The following is a 22816-nucleotide window of genomic DNA, read 5'->3' as shown; positions in this document are numbered from 1 at the left end:
CGGGAGAACAGGAGAAGCTTTATTTAGAGCCTCTTCTTGTTGTTAAGACAAAGCGTGACTGAGAGCAGATGTCATAAAATAGAATAAAAAAACATCGAAGTTCATATTTTTTCAACAATTATAAAACACTAAAGAATTTTTAATGCAAGAGAAAGCTACGAGACACGGCCAGTTTTTAGGTAGCGTGTGTGCAGCACGAGAGTCCTGACCTCGTCTGTCTCCTCTCTCGTCTACCACCACAGGTCCCCACCCAGACTCCGTCGAGATCCAGCGGTAGAGGGAGCGCGCGATGCTCGTTATAACTTGCAGGTGGCGTCTTTTTCACGCAGTTCATCGTCCGTACTCATGACCATTTCCGAAATACGTATTGCCTGTAATTCTAAAACTGCACCGTAAATCCGTAAACATATATTTTCGCCGCAACCTAATTCCATGTCATTTGTTTATTTGTTTTTTTTTTTATTTCAAATTTCGAATTATGTAATTAATATCTGTTCAATACTCCATACGTATATAACTGAACGCAAGTCTTTTTAGAATTACAAGAGCAATTTCATTTTGGTGTTATTCGCATGAAAAAAATATTTTCTAGATATTTGTGACTGCAGAATCCCATTCAGAATTGTTTGTAATCGGAAACAATAGAAATTGACAACACATTTATACACACACTAACACAATACATTTTCAAAATTAAAAAACGACGAATTGTACATAAAGGCAATGAATCAATAAAGCAATTACATTTTGAAGTTATAGTGAAGTGTGAGTGTGAAGTTATTATTATTTCTGCTAATTCAAATTATAAATATAGATAGATTCATTCGTTGTACAGTCTGATATCATGGCTCTATCCTTGCGTCATTTACCATCTAGTGAAATGTTGATTAATTGGTTGCTTGTATCTTAGTAAAAATCTTTTTTAAACTAAAAAATTAATTAATGTCATGTTAACGATGAAGAGAACAATTTAAGATTTTTGATGGATTGTATGTTGTTTATATAATTAGGTGTAAACAAATTATATCGTCCCTGGAAAGGCGAAATTACTAACATCCAAAATGCCAAAATGGCGCTTTAGTACTTTCGCCTTTCCAGTGACAAATTGTGTTGATAACTTTATTTAAAAAGTAACATTGAAAATTAGTTTAATAAAATTAAAAAGATGTATCTACATCAGAGTAACCGACACCTAATGCCGCATCCCTCACCTCGCCTTCTTGGCTCTCGCCTGACGCCGCCCATATCGAGCAACAACAACATTCTGTGTCGTTTAAATTGAATTGAAAAATGATTTATGCCCACAATCTCTGGCGATACTCTCGTTTCTTTACACACTTGATCGCTCCAAAACGAAAATAATAAATAAATTGTGCCCGAAAATTGATCGAGTTTTTTATTTACGAGGGGATGTATTGCCAGGAAATACCAACTTTTAAGTATTTTCAACGTTTGCGTCGGCTTATAATTCATAGCTTTTCAAGTTTCTGCTGTTTCCTGGCTATTCTTTTAATTCAGCCATGTTTTTTTTAGAAATTGAATACGAACAAATTAAATTTGTTTTCAACAAGCCGGGTCAGTTATTTAATTATGACAAGAATTTCGTGTTCTCTCTGTTTTAAACAACACGGAAGTTCGGTATTTTCGGAAATTAGTTTTTATACTAATTATTTTTGTCGCAAGTTGGAAGAGTCCGTGATTAAGATTTTTTGTATACATCACGTTTACTAAGGCAAATAAAAGTGCGGTCACGAATAAGCCAAGTGTAAGGAACCATTTCTCTTTGCGAAAAATAGGAGACAATGAACATGATTAATAACAGCAATGAATTAGGCACGGGAAATTGCTGTTTCTTGTTTAGAAAATTTCTCAAGAGAGACGGTGCTATATCCATCGCAGAGAAGATAGACAATATCATTGAGACATTCCTAACTGGGTTTATAATAGCGCTTGGGATTATAAAATCCATATCGCGAGGTTCGTTAAAAAAAAACATCGTGAAATGACTCGTATACGCTTCAATGGCACGAGAGCGATACGCTATCGTATTTTTATTTTTTTAGATACTCTGAAACGTCTCTATCAATTTTGACTTATGTGCAAACAATATAGTATTGGGAAAAGTCTGTTAAATTGGACATTTTTTTTCAAACGCGTCTTAAACATATATTTTTGAGATTTCTTCAAACGTCTATAGTATGAAATGAATCAATAATTATTAAGCTTTGTATTTATAAAGCATAAATTATCATAAATTATTATAGACTTCTAAAACATTTGAACCACGAGGTCGCTAAATTGAAGTTTTTTTTATGAATTATAAGTGCGCATTTGACCTCATTCTCACTGATGGAAAGTGACGATGAGGTCGACAATGGAGCATACACACCTAAATAATGCCTATTCACGCTCGCTTTGAAAAGGCCCAAGTTATAACGTTCAGTGAACACTGCAGACAGGGAATTCCACTCCATAGCCGTTCGCCATATAAATGTGGAAGTATAACGCTTCGTGCGAATCTTTGGAATTTCCACAACATGAGTGGAACCCAAGCCTACGCCTAGTCCCCCGGTCATGGAAAGGCAGAATTAAATCGTGTAATTTCATCGCACACTCTCCGTGATATATCCTGTAAAATACCGATAAACTGGTAACTTTACGGCGGTGTCCAAAGATCTGCAGCTTCGCGTCCACTAATTGCGATTCGCCTATAAGCTTCTTGCCACGGTTGTCAATTGAATCCAAGGTGGCCAGTTAATATGTAGCAGAGCCATCCCAAGGGTGGCAGCAACACTCCGGACTTATGCTTGCTACAGATAAGCAACTGTCCCGGCGTAAAGTAACGCCTCACCCTGGAAAGGATGCCAAGGTTCCTTGTTGCATTTTTGGCCATGGATTCAATATATCTGCCCAAGTTCAAATAGGACGACAGGTCTATTCCAAGTAGCTGGAGACAGTCGGCTATCGGTATGGATATATCACGAAAAGTCGGAGTCAGCTCAAAGGGGCTCCGTTTTGTGGAGAATAGACACGCCTGCGTTTTGGTAACGATAATCGTTAATAGCATCGTTCCATTCAGAGATTGCCTTGAGCGTCAAATCCAAACGGCTAACCATGGGCTCACGACAAGACTGGATTTCCTCTAGACTGGCCCTTGCATTGGTCAAGTACCTATCTAGCTATCCACAACTGTGCTGTCATCAGCATACGCAAAGGTACCTGGAATTAACATATCATTGATATGTAGCTGAAAGAGAGTAGCAGACAGTATGGGACCCTGTGGAACTCTATCGCCATATGTTCGGAAAAGTAGCCTTCTAAGACCACTCGAGTCGAACGCTTTCACTCAAGAAATCCGAGATCCAATTGCAAAGGTCAGTGGGAAGCCCACAAGAGGGAAGCTTACTTAAAAGGCTTGCATGCCAGGCCCTGTCAAAGGCTCTAGAAATGTCCAAAGACACTGCAAGTACTTCGCTCTTCCATAGCCTTGCTCTATATGTGACAGGCATACACAAGAAGATCCCCAGTAGATCGCCTTCGTCAGAATCCGTACTGGCGATCACTGAGGAGGTCGTTGTCCTCAAGGTATGACAGGAGATGGTTGTTGAGTACACGTTCCATAGTCTTGCACAGTATGGAAGTGACTGAGATAGGTCTATAATTGACAGGGTCAGCTCTGCTTCCCTTTTTCGGCACAGGTTTAGACGTTTGCAAGCTTCCACGACCACCAGTCTTAAGTGAGAGGCGGCACAGGCGTAAGAAGAGGAGACAACTCAGGCGCACAGTTGCGCAGGAGTATTGCTGGAGTTCCATCTGGCCCGCTAGCTTTGTTCACATCCAGATTCCACAGAGTTCTACGTACCTCTTTTTGGCATATGCAAACTGGCGCCATGGTGTAGCCAGCCTGAGGTAAGATAGGTGGTAGGAACTTTAATAGGCTATGAGGGAAAACAAATAAAAAATTACAATGAAACATAATATAATATACATAATAATTAATGTAGGTAACAAACCCACTAATAAAAAAATAAGCTCCTCGCATAAGAAAATTATCGCAATGTTAAGAATTTTAGTCCATGGTTCTTGATTATGTATACAAACAACTAGTTTATATATACATACATGCATATATATATATGTTGTTGATGTTTCCGTCGAGTCACCGCCGCGGAATTTCAAGATTAAGGACCACGAATTAGTTCGAAACATGTCGAGCAAAAATTCGACTTAAATACGTGAGTTACGTTATTTTTTAGTTAATATGTCTGAGTCTCACAGTGGTTTTCAATTTAAAAGTTTATAGATTAAATAGAAAATAGCTGTATAAATTATATGGTGACAAATTACCAATAAAATCAATCACTTCAAATAGGCACATTGCATAAACAAAGAAGAGTGAGTAAGAAACTCTTCTATAATTTACATATTTATTTCAAATATAATAAGATCAGTACAGCCTGTAAGAGTTAAACCTGGGTCACCTCCATGGATTTTTTGTCCCACTGTAGTTTTAAGCCTCGTAAATTTTGAATATCAACCGTAATACATAGAAGCGCAATAAATAGTCCCTTAAATTTTGTGACTTTGTGACTATCAAGAACAGCCTGTTTATTTCTATTTCTTGTATTAATGTTACGTACGTATGTTAGTATCACTATATATTTATATTATTATGTATATTATTCACCATATATTATTAGTAGCAGTAGCGCTCCTTGGGAAAGAGTTCGTCCAGAGAAGTACTGCCACCTTACCTATATCTGCCGCCAAGCAGTAATGAAACTATTAATGCGTTCCGGTTTTAAAGGGTAAGGGTGCTGGTGAAATTATTGTCACATGGGACTTGTCAACTTTTGTTTCAGAGTGACGGGTGCAGTGGCAGTGCCCCTAAAGATCTTTGCGAATTAAAACTCTGAGTGGCACTGCAACTACTATGGATGTGACTACTATGTCGCTTACCACCAGGTGCACGACTTGTGCGTTCAGTCACTTGGTATTATAAAAAAAATTACAAAAAATATTTTTCTTAATATAAATTACATTGTACTGTGGTGGTAGGTAAGAATGTTAATTTCTTTCAACATCTCTCTCACGGACACCTTTGGATCCAGATCATAAAATCCCTAATTGGACTTTGTTGCACGATGAAGATTCTATTAATATCGGTGGCATTATCCCAAATCAAAATGCCGTATGTTATCCAACTGTCCACCCACAACTGTCCAACAACCAGTCTAGCCGTTCCTGTCTGAAACTTTAAGTTTATTTAAATCGTATGCACTGCAGAGTTAAGCCGTTTCGATAACTTAGTTATTTGTGAACCCTATTTCTATTTAGCATCTAAAGTTATCTAAAAATACAACTGTATCTCTTATGTTCATTGTTTCTTTTCTAACTATGATGTTTGCAATCGTCTGTCTAACACTGGGTAATGTAAATTTCACACAATTTAAATTTTTATTGAATGTCAGAATGTTTCAACACCATGATATTCAATTACTTTTTGCGTCTGGCGCCGTATGCTAGAAGACGTCGGTTCGAATCCGGCCGGATCGAAGGATTTTTTTCTGAGTGTTCGATCTTTGTATTAATAATTATAACAAACTAGTGGAGTCATTTCACAAAAATAATTGAATATCAATTCAATAAAAATTTAAAATATAGCGAATAGCGACATCTCTCGCCAGGGCTGGTAGCTGTAAAGGTATCTAACTTGGTGATAAAACTTTCATAGATTTCTCATAGATGGCGCTACGACTAAAAAGTCGTTGAAAAACCAAATACAAAGACACGACAAGCACATAGAAAAATTCGTGAGGTCCGCTGGTTCGTTCCGTGGCTTAGTTGGTATAGCGTCTGGCGCGGTATGCTAGAAGACGTTGGTTCGAATCCGGCCGGATCGAAGGAATTTTTTCTGAGTGTTCGATCTTTGTATTAATAATTAAAATAACTTTATCTCAGACTTCTGAAGGTGGTCCATACAAAACTGTTAGTAAAACAAAATTAAAGTCTTAAGGAACTAAGTGTTAGTAAACAGAAAAAAAATTAGATATATGTATAAAGAATTATTTTATGACCCGACTTAATTTCTTTATGCTGGAATTTACCCACATATAAGCGAGGTAAATACACAAATACAATGTACATAAAACATAAGCATTAGAGACAAAATGGACCACATTAAGGTCTCCCGTGTTCAAAGTTAATATTTATTTGCAATTTCACGCTCCACACTAGCTGTTTAGAATTAATCTTCATAATTACGGCAATAATGTTTAATCAGTGCCACGTGGCGTAATTGGAGACTCTACGTGGGAGAACTTAGTTTAAATTAATCCTGTAACTTTTTTCGCAACTTCATTTTCATAGTAATTTTTTAACACACAAGAGATTTGAGTTTGGCGAGGACAGAAGCGAGCGGCGGTATGCATAATTAATAAACTAGCTAGCGGGTCGAAATAAGCAATTTGGACTCGGAGACACTGCTTTGTGGCGTCGTTAACTTTTAATACAACACATTTGCTGGGCTAAGTACTGACCCCTTTTACTTTTAGGAGTTATTTACGATGGTTTTGAAATGTAAACTTTATTTGTAGGACGATTAGCGTTGATTCGCGAGTGGAAATTACTCGTTACACTCGAGTAATAAGATAGGAACTTTATAAACAGGTTGAGGGTAATTAAATTCATTTCAAAGTTGAAAGGTTTACATTAAGCTGCCAGAAAATAAACAGAGGCTAATTAGATTTCAGCGTTCATAAAAACTCAACACCTATTGCTGTCATGGAATGAAAACTACATGCTATGACTAACTACGAACATTCGTCAATATTTTTTTTTATCTGGATGGATGTTTTTCAAAAAAGCTTCGAGGGAACAATATTTAATATTGACGCTTTTCCAATGATGTGCTATACCGTATGTTACGCAGTATAAAGGTTGTTTCATCCGGAATGACGATTTGACTGAAGTTTAATGTACCGTGGGCAACCGGAGGGTCGATTCTGCTATATAAGTGTCGAATGGTTGCCAAAATTATCAATCTTTGATTTATACATTTTTGGAGAATCGCCAATATGGCGTGGTTAACCCTAATTGGCTCACTCGGTATGGGTATCAAATGATAAAGAGGCGTGCAACGAAACTTTTATCTTTTTAACGGAATTGAAAAAATAACTTAAAACATACATTAAATAGTTTTGGGGAATCTAGTTTTTTTAAACATTTTGTTTTATTAGTCCTTTTGTCATTACTCAGAATAGCACAAATCTTGACAGCAATTTATTTATCTATTTTCAGGGATAACAAACAATTGTAGATGGTACAATTACATTCGATGTGAAATTCTCTAGCATAAGTACACGTACAATCAACAACATTACCCACATATTACATATAGCAATGTGACAACGTTGATGTATTTTGTTTGGCCGAGCGATAATCCGTACTGTTTCGAATTCTGAGATCCATCGTCAGCCACGTTGAACTACTGCTGATGCCATATACCCTACATGAGTTCTGGTTTCATATGAATCCACCAACTCTTCATTACACATGTTGAAGCATTTAGGCTGCAAAGGAACATTAAACACGTTAACAACCGATTACACAAAAATCAGGAAACAAATTAAGAGAAACTCGTATTCCAAGAGAACATCATCATCATCAACCCATTTATCGTCCCACTGCGGGGCACAGGTTTCCTCTCAGGCGAGGGTTCAGGTGAATGAATGCGGGTTGGGGACTTCACACGTTATGCGAGGGTTGTGAGACCTGCTTCGACGTGCAGGTTTCCTCACGACGTTTTCTGTCACCAAAAACCTCATGGTAAATTCCAAATGAAATTTCTACCCTAAATTCCAAAAACTCAAAGGCGGTAAGCATACCCTACTATGGCTTTAAAAAGAGCGCCCCAAATCTCACTAACTTATGAAATCAGGTGACACGGTAACGTTCAAATTCGTGCAAATATTTCCAAATGGCACTTTTTGGTCATCCAAATTAACATTCGTATTTTTCTCCGAATCGTCATTAATGGTTCGTGTTTTCCGTGCCGTATTTCTGTATATAACACTGTTTCCCGTAGATTTGCTAGATCCATGACGCCGTTGGCTGGTGATAATTATTCAATAAAAGGTATCATTTGTCACCGCTGTCTAAATGTCACCAAGTCAACGTTGTGATGACTAATGCTACGATGTTCCACCCATTTGCGTCGAATTCTCTTATTACCTGCTTTTTACCTGCTGGCCAACCATTACTCACGGCATTGTGTCGCCTCTCTTTGTTAGTGAATGTTGTGTTCCAATAATTTGCTATTCAGATATTTGGGAATCAACTTTTTGAATGGCATGATTGACCTTAAATTGGTTTCAATTACGGAATTATTTTTTTTTAGTTCACCAAAATACAGAAAAATACTTATTTTACAAATTACAAGTTTCGCACTCAAAAGCCCTTCCGGCTTCATACGCGGTGAAGGAGTTAAGTCTAATTTAAGTAAAAATATAATAGAGCAAAAATCTTAAAAACTAATTTAATTACATCAAGACAGGTACAAAAACATGCTCACTTACATAAGCATATAACAACAATTAAGCAATTTACAAAATAAAGTTTATATCTTCAGTTTTCAAAAGATGTTTCTTAACGTATGATTTATTGTATTTGTTGTTTTGATAATTACATATAAATTCCTCACTCATTTTGTTATTTAATGCGGGTAACAAATATTTCCAATTTCTTTTTCTATTTAACTATTTTAAAAGTTATTGAATTTAGAGAGTGTGATTGCTTTTGACGAATTATTTTTCTTAATGTAGTGTGACGAGAGTACAGCGTAATCTTTGTGAAGTTATGATATTCACCTATTAATAGGGCAGTGTTTAGTTAGTTATGTACAGTTAATATATTATTACAGTACCTATTGAAATAATTGAGTTTCATCTACAAATTTGTTTTGAATCTTTTTTGGAATAATTAGACAATTAGCAATTTTAGTTGTAATGTGTAAATATTTTCTATACGTGTTTTAAATGTTCTCCGATAACTACTTATACTGTAACCAATTATGCTATCGGCTAATGGCAAATATAATGTTCTTAAAGTGCTATATGGTAGTTTGTGACACAGTATAGAAAGATTTGCCGCTATGGCATTTAGTTTTCGGAAATATAGTGAACGTATTTAATTAAGATCATACACAGGTAAATTAAAAAAGACAATAAAAGCTTAACTACTGGAAAGTAAAACTAGCATTTTTAAATTATATGAATAAAATTGGGTCCCCGCGGCAAGGTGCCCAAGATGCTGGCAGCGTTCCCCTTTGTATTGCTATGCGTTGTTAATGCGTTGGGCAAGGTAGATGCCCTTGGGTTTCCCAGACAGTCAATTAATTTTTTCGATAAAATTTTGTACAATTGAAGGGCACCGGACCCCACCGGCCAAGGGTTAAGACTCCAAAGTCTATAAACAGGTAGTCGGAGCCGAGATCCTGGTACTTATTACTTTTTCTTCTTTCTGCCAGCTCAGCTGCGGAGCCAGCCCTCTTGCTGGTGTGCTGGAGATTGGATGGGGCAAGTGTGTCGGCACATGTGGCGTCCCACAACAGGGCCCAGCCCATACTCCAAGGGATGAGAGTCATTCCGTTCGAGCGTTTACCATCTGTTCGCTCGAGAATAGTGGGCACGTTAACAGTGGCTAAGGCTCGGCGGATGGAGACGTTGAGGGCTGCATGCTGGGAATATATGGGCCCCAATTCAGTCAATTAAATTTAGTAGCAGTAGAGCTCCTTGTGAAAGAGTTCGTCCAGGGAAGTACTGCCACCTTACCTATTTCTGCCGCAAAACAGTAATGTCAGCATTACTGTATTCCGGTTTTGAAAGGTAAGGGTGCTAGTGCAATACAGGCACATGGGACTTGTCAACTTATGTATCAGAGTGACAGGCGCAGTGGTAGTGCCCCTCAGATCTTTGCAATTTAAAGCTCTGAGTGGTACTTCAACTGTTATGGATAGACGTGTAGCTTACCATCAGGGGCAAGACGTGTTCATCCCGTCACTTGACATAATACAAAATTAAAAGAAAAAATTATATTATCAATTATGAGCCCTATGCACATATGATTGGATACAAATTCTATATTAGGACATTTAACATTGTGTGTCTTCAATATGAAGGCACAAATGCTTATGAGCGACGATAGATGGTAGGCATGGGATGTTAATGTGGGATATAAACATATAATGAAATAACATCGGCTATTATACATGAAAAGTACATAAATTACAAACAATTATAGAAAATTACGTAATAATTTCATAACATAAAAGAAAACACAAACAAGAAATATTCAAGTTATAATAAAAACATGTCAAAGGGGCCCATAGGCATTTGGTCACTCTGTATCTGAGGACTATGCTAGTTACATAGCCCTCGCTATTATTTTGCCAAGTCCCATATACCTGTAACCATTCCTACCCTTCAAACTCGGAACGCAGTAAAGCTCACATTACCATTTGGCAAGAATAAATTTATCAGAACATTCTGTGTACCTCAAAGTTCTCTCTATTCATTTGTTTATCGTTTATAACAAGCATACATCAGATATTTACAGTCACAGCGCCCTGACTGACATGAATTTCAACAGAATGAACTAGTTGTAACAATTACTATTCGTGTTATATTTCGATCGACATTTAAATTAATTTATTCTATGACTGGTGTTGTTTTGTATCGAAAATCTATAAAGCGTGATAAAAAACTGGCAAAAATATTAAAAAATACTTCGCAACGGATTACACAGTACTTACATCAGTGCACGACTGGGAGAATTACAAATTCATTAAAAAAGTTAGAACGACTGGTCACAACCCTTTTACGGGCACAATAGAAAAACGGCAATCGGGTTAAAGTTTAAATAGCCGGGTTGGTCTCACTGCGGCAAACATTTGCGTTCCACCTCTCTCAGTGCGAAAGATGCGGAGATTTTCGACTTTTATCGAATAAAAAAATTATAAAACCGAAATACAATATGTTATAACATATAGCTTATAAAAACTTGGATATATTGTTAGGAAAAGTTGTAAAAAAAGATAATTAATAATCCCTCCGTTTAAAAAGTTACCCAGTAAAAAGTTGAGTCTCTCTTCCACTTTTTTTCGGAAATGTATATATATATATACATATATTGTTATGTTTATTTATATATTTATTTAATTGAACTTTATTGCAATACACAAAACAGCACAAATGGCGAACTTAATGCCATTAGGCATTCTCTAGCAGTTAACCGGAGAGCTGGGTTCAAAATAATTAACAGGGGTGCATAAAATAATATTTAAAAACAGGAACAAGTTTAAAGATAATTATGATATATATGTAGTTTAAACACAATATAAATATAACATGACTAACTATATATTTATTTATATAAGCAACCTATATACATGTATCGCTGCTTTTTAGTGACCCAATCCATTATAATTCCTTTCTTGACTTATTACTCAGCTTTGTTCATAAAATGCTAAATTTTATTGTGAATGAGACACCGAGCTTTTTAATGGTTAAAATATTGACATGACTGCCTTGGGATGGTCTTTGGTACGTAAGTATTGCGTAGCAGACACGTCTCAGTTTTTAAACCATTTTCTTGACAAATTAGAGGCCTTTGAGATAGGACACTATTATGTATACATACATATATGTGCATGTGTGTACACATGTCAGACTACGTATTGCCTGAACAGTAAATGAGTTAGAAAGAAAACCAGTATGGTGACAAGGAATGAAAATAGTCAGTTGGAAAGATATTTTAGATATTAAAGATTGTTCAATAGTGGACTACAAGCTAAGCATCAGATGATTCGTTAAAACATGGTGAAATACAGGCACATGGGACTTTTCAACTTATGCTTCCTTGTGACGGGCGCGGTGGCAGTGCCCCTCAGGTCTTTGTGATTTATAGCTCTGAATGGCACTGCAACTGCTATGGATAGGACTGTCTCTTGTTCGTCCCGTCACTTGGTATTATAAAAAAAATAACATCCATTTCAGTACATTTTCATAAAAAACAATAGTACATGCTGTAATGTAAACAAAGTACACAAAGGGTAAAGTTGGAGTCGTTTATTAAATTTCTTTATCGTAAAAGTATTTTAACAATAAGGTACTGATTTAAAGTTTTGTCTTATGTTACACTTAGCTCGTGTTCGTACTTTGTTTAACAAGAATCTCCCAACTTGAACAATAATGTAGACTTTAGCATTCAGGACATATTTAAGACTTTTGTCGAACAAACATACATATTGTTTGTTACACTGCTACCTGTATGTTTGAAACTGTTCTACAGTTATTGTTTTATTCAAAATGGGCTCTAATTAAGGCTATCACCTCAAGTTATCTAAAACTAATCGTACTCAATTAATTATTTAGACGGAGAAAAATGGAACTTCTTAAATCTATTAGAGACTAGATCATTCATAGGAATAAAGTTGAGGGATATTCGTAATCTGTTATATAAAAAAACTGACTTCAAATGTCATTCATCCCCTAGTTTGCCACTCTTAGACGTGGAATATTTTCTTTAAATTTAAATGGGACCACTACTGAGATACCCTCTTTCCATTTCTTGAAAGAAGAATCATCAAAATCGGTTCACATACAAAAAAAACATAGAGTCGAATTAAATTAGAAATTAGAATTAGTCGAAACTTTTTTTGAAGTCGGTTATAAATTAAGTCAAAATTAACTTAAACATACATTATTTTCCGCTGTTTAAATGTAATTAATAATAATAATAATAACGCACACACTCAACATAACCCCGCACTATGGAAACCCTGTGTCGCGGGTGCCATGGACACACATATAGACAACCACAAATTACTTCCAAACTTACAAGAGAAATAATTGTAGGCCATACAAATATTTCTCCCGGCCCGGGAATCGAACTTGGGATCTCTGCGTGGATGGTAACCGTTCGGCCACGAAGGCAGTTATGATGAGAAATATAAGACGAAAATTACAAAAAATACTTTTAGTTTAATAATATATATTCACATACGTCATTATCACCAACATCGTTACAACTGAAAGACATCCACTGGTGAACATAGGCCTCTCTCAAAGAACGCCATGCTCCACAAGAACTGTCTTGTACACCGCAACATATACAAATATATAAATAATAAATATTAGACAACATGACATACGTTGCTCTAATCCCAAACTACTAAACTAAGTAATTATGCACTTGTGATATCGAAATACGCAGACCCAAAACAATGAAGAAAAGTTAGTTCTCTACGTCATTGATCCTTACGATGATCGAACCTGGGCCCTCATAGGTGGTGACACCATGAAAATCGGTTGTACATCCAGTCGAATATAGAGATCGTAATATATACGTATATATACAGCACGTTAAAACCAATAAAGTCACTAAATGAAAATCTCGCGTTTAATATACGTATATTAAAATATATAAACTTATTTTCAGGAACTTTAATGACCACTTCCCGAAAGTTGACTTTTTGGTTTGGGAACGGTATTGATTTTAAAGCGAATTGTGTGGATGGCCGCATTTGCTTGCAGCTTTAAAATTCTTTATGTCCATAAAACTTTAGCAAAAACTAAATTTAGTTACTCATCGTCCATTTATTTCTTTTAGAGAAAGACCGTCTCTTTCGGTACATCTGACAGAAAAAACGCGTTGCTTTTACATCCGCTTCACCAACCTTTTTGTCTTACCTATACCAAAGAACGGAGCCTTTTTGTCTCCTTTTAATTTCCTTTATGAGCTCACAATTGCCTTCATAATGGTATCGTACCTTTCATTAAGACTCATTTGAGCCCCTGAATGGTGGTCTCAACTCATTATGGGTGGAAACGTTAGATGCTGTACCCCCTAAGCCTTTGTGTACACGATATAACTGCCACTAGCTCTTTCATGGCTCATTTTTGCCGGCAGATCGTTTTTAGGGGCTTTATTAATAAGCCCCTTTTGCTGTAATAAAAAATGGGGGTCTCTTTACATATCCATTATCCACATACTATTTACCAATATGAAAATAAATTTATTATAAGATTTTTACAGATGTATCTCTAAGAAACATGATCAAGAAATTATCGAAAAATTTGGGCCCGGTAATTTTTACTTCTCAAGTTCTGAGTAAATCTTTGAGGGTCACTCGTGAGGGTAAACAAGGTTCATAATTTTCCTTAAAATTGCTTTTTCATAGTCAAGTATGAAGATGAGAGCAAATTTACAGTAAGAGTTTTTTGATTGAGGTAACTTGCGGTAATTTATGGTTAAAATGTTTCTTTCTACACTGCAAATGTTAACATTTTAACATCTAGATACGTTTGTTTTATTTGTTTGCATTTACCTCGGTCGAGGTGAAAAGGGTCGTTACAGGGCAAAATGGTAGGCAATACGTATTTTCTTGCTATAAAATGTTCAGAAATATTACAGGTGTTAATTTGATTGCCATTTGTATACGGACCCTATTCTTTATTTTTTCTGTAATAGCGAAATAAAATTATACGAAATGGCCTCACATATAGAAGACGCCGCACCTTTTCGGTAATATAAAAGTGTTGTGTTGAGTAATTATTACCCATTTGCGGCTGCCATTAGTACCCATTAATGTTCGCACCCACAAAGTTTGTGTCCCGTGAAAATAACAACAGATACCGCAATAAAAAATTCTCCCCTCGTTAGCTCTCCTAACCATAAAAGTTTCTGAATGTTAATAATTACTAATATGCTACAATAATAAGCCGTGGTAGCCTAATGGCTCGATCTACCGCCTCTCAAGCAGAGGCCGTGGGTTCAAATACGGGCTCGTACCTCTAAGTTTCTCGGATTTATGTGCGAAACTTAATTTAAAATTTATACCATAAGCTTTTCGGTGAAGGAAAACATCGTGGGGAAAACTGCACGTCGAAGAAAGTTCACAACCCTCGGAAAACGTGTAAAATCCCCAACCCACATTGGGCCAGCGTGGCGGATAATGGCTTAAACCCCCACCTGAGAGGAGACCCATGCCCAACAGCAGACGTATGACGAAACTAGAAAAAAAATAAAAATTCATTTTTATTTTTTTTTATTCAGTTACAAATTTCAGAAAATTTATGACTCGGATCAGGACGGGAATTCAAAATTTTGTAACGGTGTTCGACATCCTCTTGATCAAACCAATACCAACTGTTTTCTGTATAAATTCAATACAATATTTTCAACAGAAACATGCTTAATAATTACATGTAATATTAATTTAGCGAAAACGTCTCCGCAGGACGTACAGCTTATAAGCAATATATAAAAAATATTTTCGTCTCAAGAGTGATCAAACAGAGATGAGAGATGAAATACCTTGGCGAACGGCATCCTTCTTTGATTGCGATCCCTTTGAGAATAATGTAGGGCATGAAAATTATTTTTATCTTCACCCGTACCACAGAACACAGTTATGATTTTATATTCTTTCGAGTGCAAAAAATGATTATGGACGATTTTTGGATTTCTGGACGTTCGAAATCTGATATCTTTGAAATGTATAAATATCACCAGTAATCAGAGAGAAATATATATTTCATCATGTTCTATGCAGTTTATTTGACATCCTTAGATCTAATTTCAGAGATATATATTTTCCTTCACCGATGAAGCTAAGAAAACTACCTGTTGAGTTGAATTTTTAAGGAGAAATTGTACCTCAAACAATTAATCAGCGGCCTCTCCCAATTCGACTACTCCAAATTTGACTGCTATCAATCTCTCCATCCACTATCAGTCCACGAAAACGGAGTAAAAAGGTGAAGTTTTTGTGAGCAACTCGGCAGTGGTAAAGTCGTACTGTAACACTCGGTTTCGAAGAAGCGGCAAAGATGAATGGCTTTCAATATGAAATTGAATTCCGCGGTTTATTGCTTTTCAATTTGTTGGAGGGAACGCTTGCCGTTTACCCCCGCTATCTGCGCTCCACAGATAATATATATACAGGGAGTTGGAGTAGCTAAAAACAAATGTCAACAAAATTAGTTTCCAGTATGCCACTACAACAAGCATATCAATTATAAGTCTATTGACAAGCATGTCATAAATAACATAGAGCGATAAAAACAGTAAGTAAATTGGGCAGTAACACCTGGCCCTCAAAGCGAAGTCATAACTTGGTAAAGACTGCTGGTTGTAAGTGGTTCAAGATATCACTGGCTGCAAAATTAGTCAACAATATAAAGTATTCTCAGACAAAAAAATACCGACAAAATGACAAGAAGTGTTTTGTTACACATTTATTGTAACTACAACAAAACACTAATGATATGGTTAAGCACTTTGTGCTTGAAACTAAATTTTGTCTTAAGTGAAACCAGCAAAAGGAATATTGTTTGCACGACAAAAGTTACACGAAACACGTCATTTTGTAGTTTCATGAAAAATCCACTAGATGGCGTTGACTCAGTTTTGTCAATGTCTGAATTGTCTGGTGTTAAGATATTAGCCGAATTTTGCCTGAATAAAACAAAACCAAACTATGAGTAAGCTTCCTAGGAGTCGAGTCCTTGTGGTAACTGTTGGACCAGGACCATTCTGGTAACTGTAACGCCTTTTGTATCATTTAATATAATTGGTTTGGTTTCCATATCGGCACTCTTTATTCGGCCACAAGCTCCAACCAGCACGAATATCAAGCCGCAAGAGCTTCCTTCCATGTACTGCCGCCATAGATGGTAGCCCCACCAATTCAAGGCGCATACTTTAGCAAGCCAAACTCGCTATTCCTATTGATTCAATCACACCAGCCAGCCAGAAAATTTTCCCCCTTCATATGGAAGTCTCTGAATCGCGGCCATAAGTTGTGCGATGTAGATAGAATATCGTGAAATGGGGATATGTCAATCCGCCTAAAAACTATTGTGCTTGCGGAGCCCACACACAAAGTACGCCAGACGAGCTGCACTCTCTAAGAGCTACTAAACGCAACAGATAGGGCCATAGAGGTGATTGCTTACAGGTCCAATGACATTTTACACCTTTTTTAGTATTTTATTGGTTTTGTCATCGACTCTACAACAAGAAGATCGTTATGGAACATTTTTGCAGTGACAAAATTAGGCTTGACACTATGGGATGTAAACACCTCTGTCGGTTCTCAATTTTTAAAGTTTAACTGTTGTTTCTCTGCGAGTCTTGCCATCGTGGTCACCATTCATTAGCGATCAACTGCTAGATCGTGATTGGCACCTGAGTTAAGGAAGCGATGGTGAATTGCTCCGCCACTGGACCACCAAGTCACCAAGAATTTTTTGTAGGTGTGTGTCTTTTTTGACACTCATTGAGCCAGTCACCAGGATTCAACCGATGTGTTGATCGTTTGCGATTATCACAAAGAATTCATTGTTCAAAAATAGTTCATGCCTGTCTCGATTGATTAAGCGCTTAAGTGGATTAATTAAGCTTGAACATGCGTTGCCCTCTGTGGTTCGGAGAATTCGTATGATACCTATTTTTCAGTTTTTATTTTAATAATTTGATAATACTAAATCAGTATTATGGGTATAGTTACATAAAAGTATGCCGCTAATTAATAAATCGTTAGCGATGGATCGGCGCACGGGGTCAAGAATAGCTCATAAGTCGTCTTTATTAACCTCAAACCCCGGTCGTTCTTGAGGCTCATTTGCCGAGGTAAAATTTCCACTGCGGAATCGGGCAAATCAAAAACGCACAGAACGCTCATTAGTTGTATCCGCTCCCTAACATCGTTAATGTTTCGAGTCGTTTGCGTTGCATTAGTGCCACTTCGGGGCTCGTATTGAAAAATTAAACGAGTTTTAGAAGTATTCATATTTTGGTTTCATGAAAACGAATGATAAAAACAAAAACGAATGCTTAACAACGAAAATTTTAAATTTAGAAGCCTGAAGATTTTATTTTAAGACAGCTAATCTCTGACTTTATTTAATTCATTGCATTACATATGTAGTAATCCCTTTGTAATTAATTAATGAAATTCCTACTGTTGCGCCGATAGCGTATGTTATTGTGTAATACCTATGTACATTAACAATAAGTAGTAATGAAATGTCTGAAGTCAATAAAAGTTTTCTAAAGCCTTTGTATCATTTCTGAGCTGTTAATAATGTAGTATATAGTGATTAAGATTAAGTTTTAGTAGCGGTAGCACCTCCTTGTGGAAGAGTTTGTCCAGGAAAGTACTGGCATCTTACATTTTTCTGCTATCAAGCTGTAATGTGAGCGTTATAGCGTTTTGGTCTTGAAGGGCAAGGGTGCTGGTGAAATTAGGATGTGCGTGTAATTCTTACTTACTTCTAAGACTTATCAACGTATGTTTTTTTTATGATCCAAGTGACTGGTGATAAGCAACACGCCTGTTCATAACAATTGCACTGCCACAAGTTGACAAGTCCCATGTTCGTGTAATTTCACCAGCATCCTTACACTAATATAGATTTTAAGACTTTCGTGGTTATTCACTAAATGATTATCACTAATATTAGGTTTCTTACCACGGTATGACTTCTTTTTATTTTCCCGATATTTCGGAATGGTTGCACGCTCCATGGCCAGTCAACCCGTGACCATGGAGCGTGCAACCGTTCGGAAATATCGCGAAAATAAAAAAAAGTCATACCGTGGTAAGAAACCTGATATTAGTGATAACCCTTACTCTTTATAACCGAAACGCAGCATTGCAGCTCTACTGCTACGAAATGTTTTGGGGCAACGGGCGCAATGGCAGTCTCTCAGATCTTTGTGTTTTAAAGCTCTGAGTGGCACTGCTATTGTCTGGATTAGGCGTGTCACTTACGACATGTTCCGTTACTTGGTATCTTAAAAAACCTACATTTAAACAGTCGTGCAGTCGTTACTAAAAAAGTTTTGAAACCTGTAGTACTCAAAACTACTTAGCAGATTCCGATCCGTTAGGCAAACAACAGATCGGATCAAAATTGAATCTTATTTTTTGTTCTCTTTTTGTCTTGTGGGTTTTAAAAATTACCAAGTCATTTTCCAAGAAGTTTTTAAAAGTTCCGGCGGTTTGATACGACTTCGCGATCGTAGCTCTTCTGAATAAGAAGTCAGTCTGCGTATTTATACGAGTATATTGCAACATTTTCAAAGGACAGTAGATAATTAATGTACATTTTAAGTATTCATCACCATTTCATCATCCCTTTTATACCACCCACTGCTGAGTACGGGTTTCCTCCAGGGTTTAGGCTACAGTGTACAGGACAGGACTACAGGTTTGTGAACCTTCTTCGACGTATAGGTTTCATCACGATGTTTTCCTTCACCCATCGAATATATAAGAGAGGAAATTAAATTTACTTTATTTGAAAACTATTCTGCCAAATCATTGCGGTGACAACTGCACTCCGATTGGCCAGCCCGAATTCGAAATAATTGATGGGTGTCGTCAATTGTTTCACTTTAATCCACCAGTTTAAATCGAAATTGCTATAATGGACCAAAATTGAAAAATTACATATTTAATGTTTAATTACCGATGAAATGTGATTCCGTGTGTTTTGTAATTAGATGGTATGCTGTTTTTCACACACCACTGAATGGAACAGCTTACCACAGTTAGAGATAATATTATTTTTACCTGGTCTCAAACTACCCAGTAATTCTTTGAGTACCAAAGTAACGGGTTTCATACTGGGACACTACCCAGAACACCCAGACTAGAAACAATTTTTAAAAATTCTTAAATTAGTCCCGGGAATAGAACCAGGGACTTCCACATCCAAACCTACAGTGCAAACCGCTGGATCACCGAGGTCGTCTTTGTCAATCACATATGTATAAATCCTATAAGTGCAATTCGCACTATGCGACAAGTATTCAGTATCGTAACACCGCCTGAAGGAGTTATGTTTTCTGCACTTTATGGGGAATATTCAAAATTGTTTTATGTATTTTCACACATGATTGCACGATGACAAAAATAAATCTCTCAAAAACCTCAAAATGAGAATTTTACTTACAAAACTATAGAGCTGTGATTGAACTACCAATGTATACAACAATGTATTGTCTAATTTTAAAATTTTTTGTCATTTACTTGTGGCAGGATCACGAACTTACCTACACCTCAATTCCGTATTACGATTTTAGTTTCCATTTTTATTTTTCCAAACAAAACCCTAAACAGCAAATGTAGAGTTCTAAACTAAAACATTTATAAGTCTTTTTCTGCCACTTTCTACAGAATATAGTAAAAGAAAAACAATTTAAATTATTGTTCTTTCTTTATGAAATAGCAAACCGATTGTTTGGGAATTAAACGGCTTTAGAAAGGTTTAAATAGATTAGAAATTGTTTAATTCCTTTTGATAAGTTAGTAGTTAACTTTTGTCTTAGAAATGTGTTTTGTTGCCTAATTAATTTCAAACAACCATCAAAGCTACTCTACATAATAATAATAATAATCCCAATTGTTTAGTCCGCAAATGGGTTATTTCCAGTCAGCCTTGTTAACAGCTTGAGTCGGTTGGATTTCTGTGGCATATCGGTTCCAGCACAAGTGCAGAAGGTGGTCCTGCTCGATACAGCACGTATTGTTCGCCGGTTCTTGAACCAGCTGACAGTGCCATTGCCGAGGAGTACCGCCTCTTCCATTTAAAACTTCAAAATTAAGCTTTTAGGTCTAGGGATAGGCGAGAGTTTAAAATAGATATAATAATAATAATTATTTCGCGGGTGCTATGGACACACGCATAGACTACCCCAAATTACACCCAAACTCACGAGAGAAATAAATGTAGTCCATACAAATATTTCCTCCGGCCCGGGAACCGAACCCAGAACCTCTGCGTGGCAGCATGGTAACCGTTCGGCCACGGAGTCAGTTATAAACTCTAGATGTTTATTAAACATTCCAAAGGCGGAAGGATCAATTTCCCTAATTTTATAAACAACATTTAGACCCTTCCCTAAATTTAGCTCACCTCCGCATACGCAAGTATCAACTGAAACTAATTTTGAAAGTGAAACCGTTAAGCGTTTCATTATTCCAAACATCGTCATGGGGACCGAACGCGGGGACCCTGCTCTATACCCGTGCATGGATAAAATTTCACGTGGCAAAAACTGGAACTAAGCGGCAATTCATACCGTTTGTCAACGCCCCCTCCGCCCCGCTGCTCTTCCCCTTATCTTCGGTTACACTGCCGCGGGTGCTTGCAGCTAACGTTGTCCAATGCCCCGAGCCCCGCTATAATCGTTGAATCGTATTACCATTACAACTGTCCACGATGCCAGCTGCTTCAAACAACTTTATTTCATGGAGCAGGTCCTTTCTAGAGAACTCGCATTACCCGGTGGCTGGTTCTAATCGAACGATATTGTCCTAGCATATGTTCACCCTACGTTTTCTCTTGTGAAATATTGTAGACAATATCGAAAGAATGTAATGTAGCGTTTGGAATTTTTATTCTTATATCCTAAAGGTAATATCAGTGAACCTAATCAAATACAAATGCGTTATTTCAAAATTTATACTGCATGCCTATTGCTTTCTCAGTGACATCATTCAATGTTTTCGGTTATATACAAAACTAACTGATAAAATGTGACGGAAGTTACACGCGCGCATGTTATAACTCTTTCTCGTAACACTTCAATTATAGGCGGTACAGCATTATCTACATCCATAAAAGAAATAAAATACTACGTACAGTAGAGAGGTAAGTTTGTATTTTTTAAAGACAATTAAGTGGAATGTGCGCAGATTGAAGCAGTGTTAAACATTTGGACTGGATCGAGTAAATAAAATAAACGACCCCTGTGTTCCATTGATTGATAGGTTAAATTCTCTACATCCGAGGTCCGTCCAAATTTTAGCCACGAAAGAAAAGTCGGAGATCCTGTTTCACAGCTACAAACTTCTATGAAAACTCCTATCACAGCATTACAGAGCGATGACAGATACATACTATTTTCAGTCTTCGCGCTTCTACATTAAAAGCTTTTTCAAACTCCACTAGTCATTTAGTGAGAAATTTCAAATATGCAACAGTTTATGCAATAACATTACTTAGCAAATAGCATTATGCTGGATTATTTGCATCCATTCGTTAGTCTCCATACATGTTTAAATGTCATGTTTGATCAATAAATAAAACAAAAATCATTCGAAAATATAAATGACAGAATATTACTTTATTGTTGTCCAAAATGACAACAAAAACTAAAAAAAGATTTCTGCTGTTTACTAAAAAGGACTGCACCCAAGTATAATATTTACATTCTAGGTACAGTCAACGTCATAATATCAGCTATACACTTTTGTTCAAATATTTGTTTATATTTCCAGTGCCAGTGCAACGGAATAAAGTCCGTCAATGTGTAGCTTGATATGCTGCCATCTATACTTACTAGTACTATTTAAAAGTTGACATGCATTATGTAATAATAACAATGCACACACTCATAACCCCACACTAGAGAAACCCTGTATCGCGGGTGCCATGGACACACACATAGACAACCACAAATTATACCCAAACTCACGAGAGAAATAAATGTGGGCTATACAAATATTTTTCCCTGCCCGTGAATCGAACCCGGGACCTCTGTGTGGCAGTCCAGCACGGTAACTGTTTGCCCACGGAGGCAGTAGCAAATAATCTGTGCTTTAATATTCTACATAAAATGAAAATATTTATGTTTTCATTGCGTTTTTGTTTTGTGATTATTTATTTGTGTTGTGATTATTTGGACACGTTTGAATATTTTATGTTAATGGCTACCTTCTTTCCTTGTTCCTATGTTTTGA

This window comes from Hyposmocoma kahamanoa, unplaced genomic scaffold (assembly GCF_003589595.1).
Source record: "Hyposmocoma kahamanoa isolate Upper Pololo Valley unplaced genomic scaffold, ASM358959v1 202, whole genome shotgun sequence".
NCBI classification, from domain to species: domain Eukaryota; kingdom Metazoa; phylum Arthropoda; class Insecta; order Lepidoptera; family Cosmopterigidae; genus Hyposmocoma; species Hyposmocoma kahamanoa.
The sequence above is the reverse complement of the archived record's forward strand: the minus strand, read 5'-3'. Positions refer to the sequence as shown.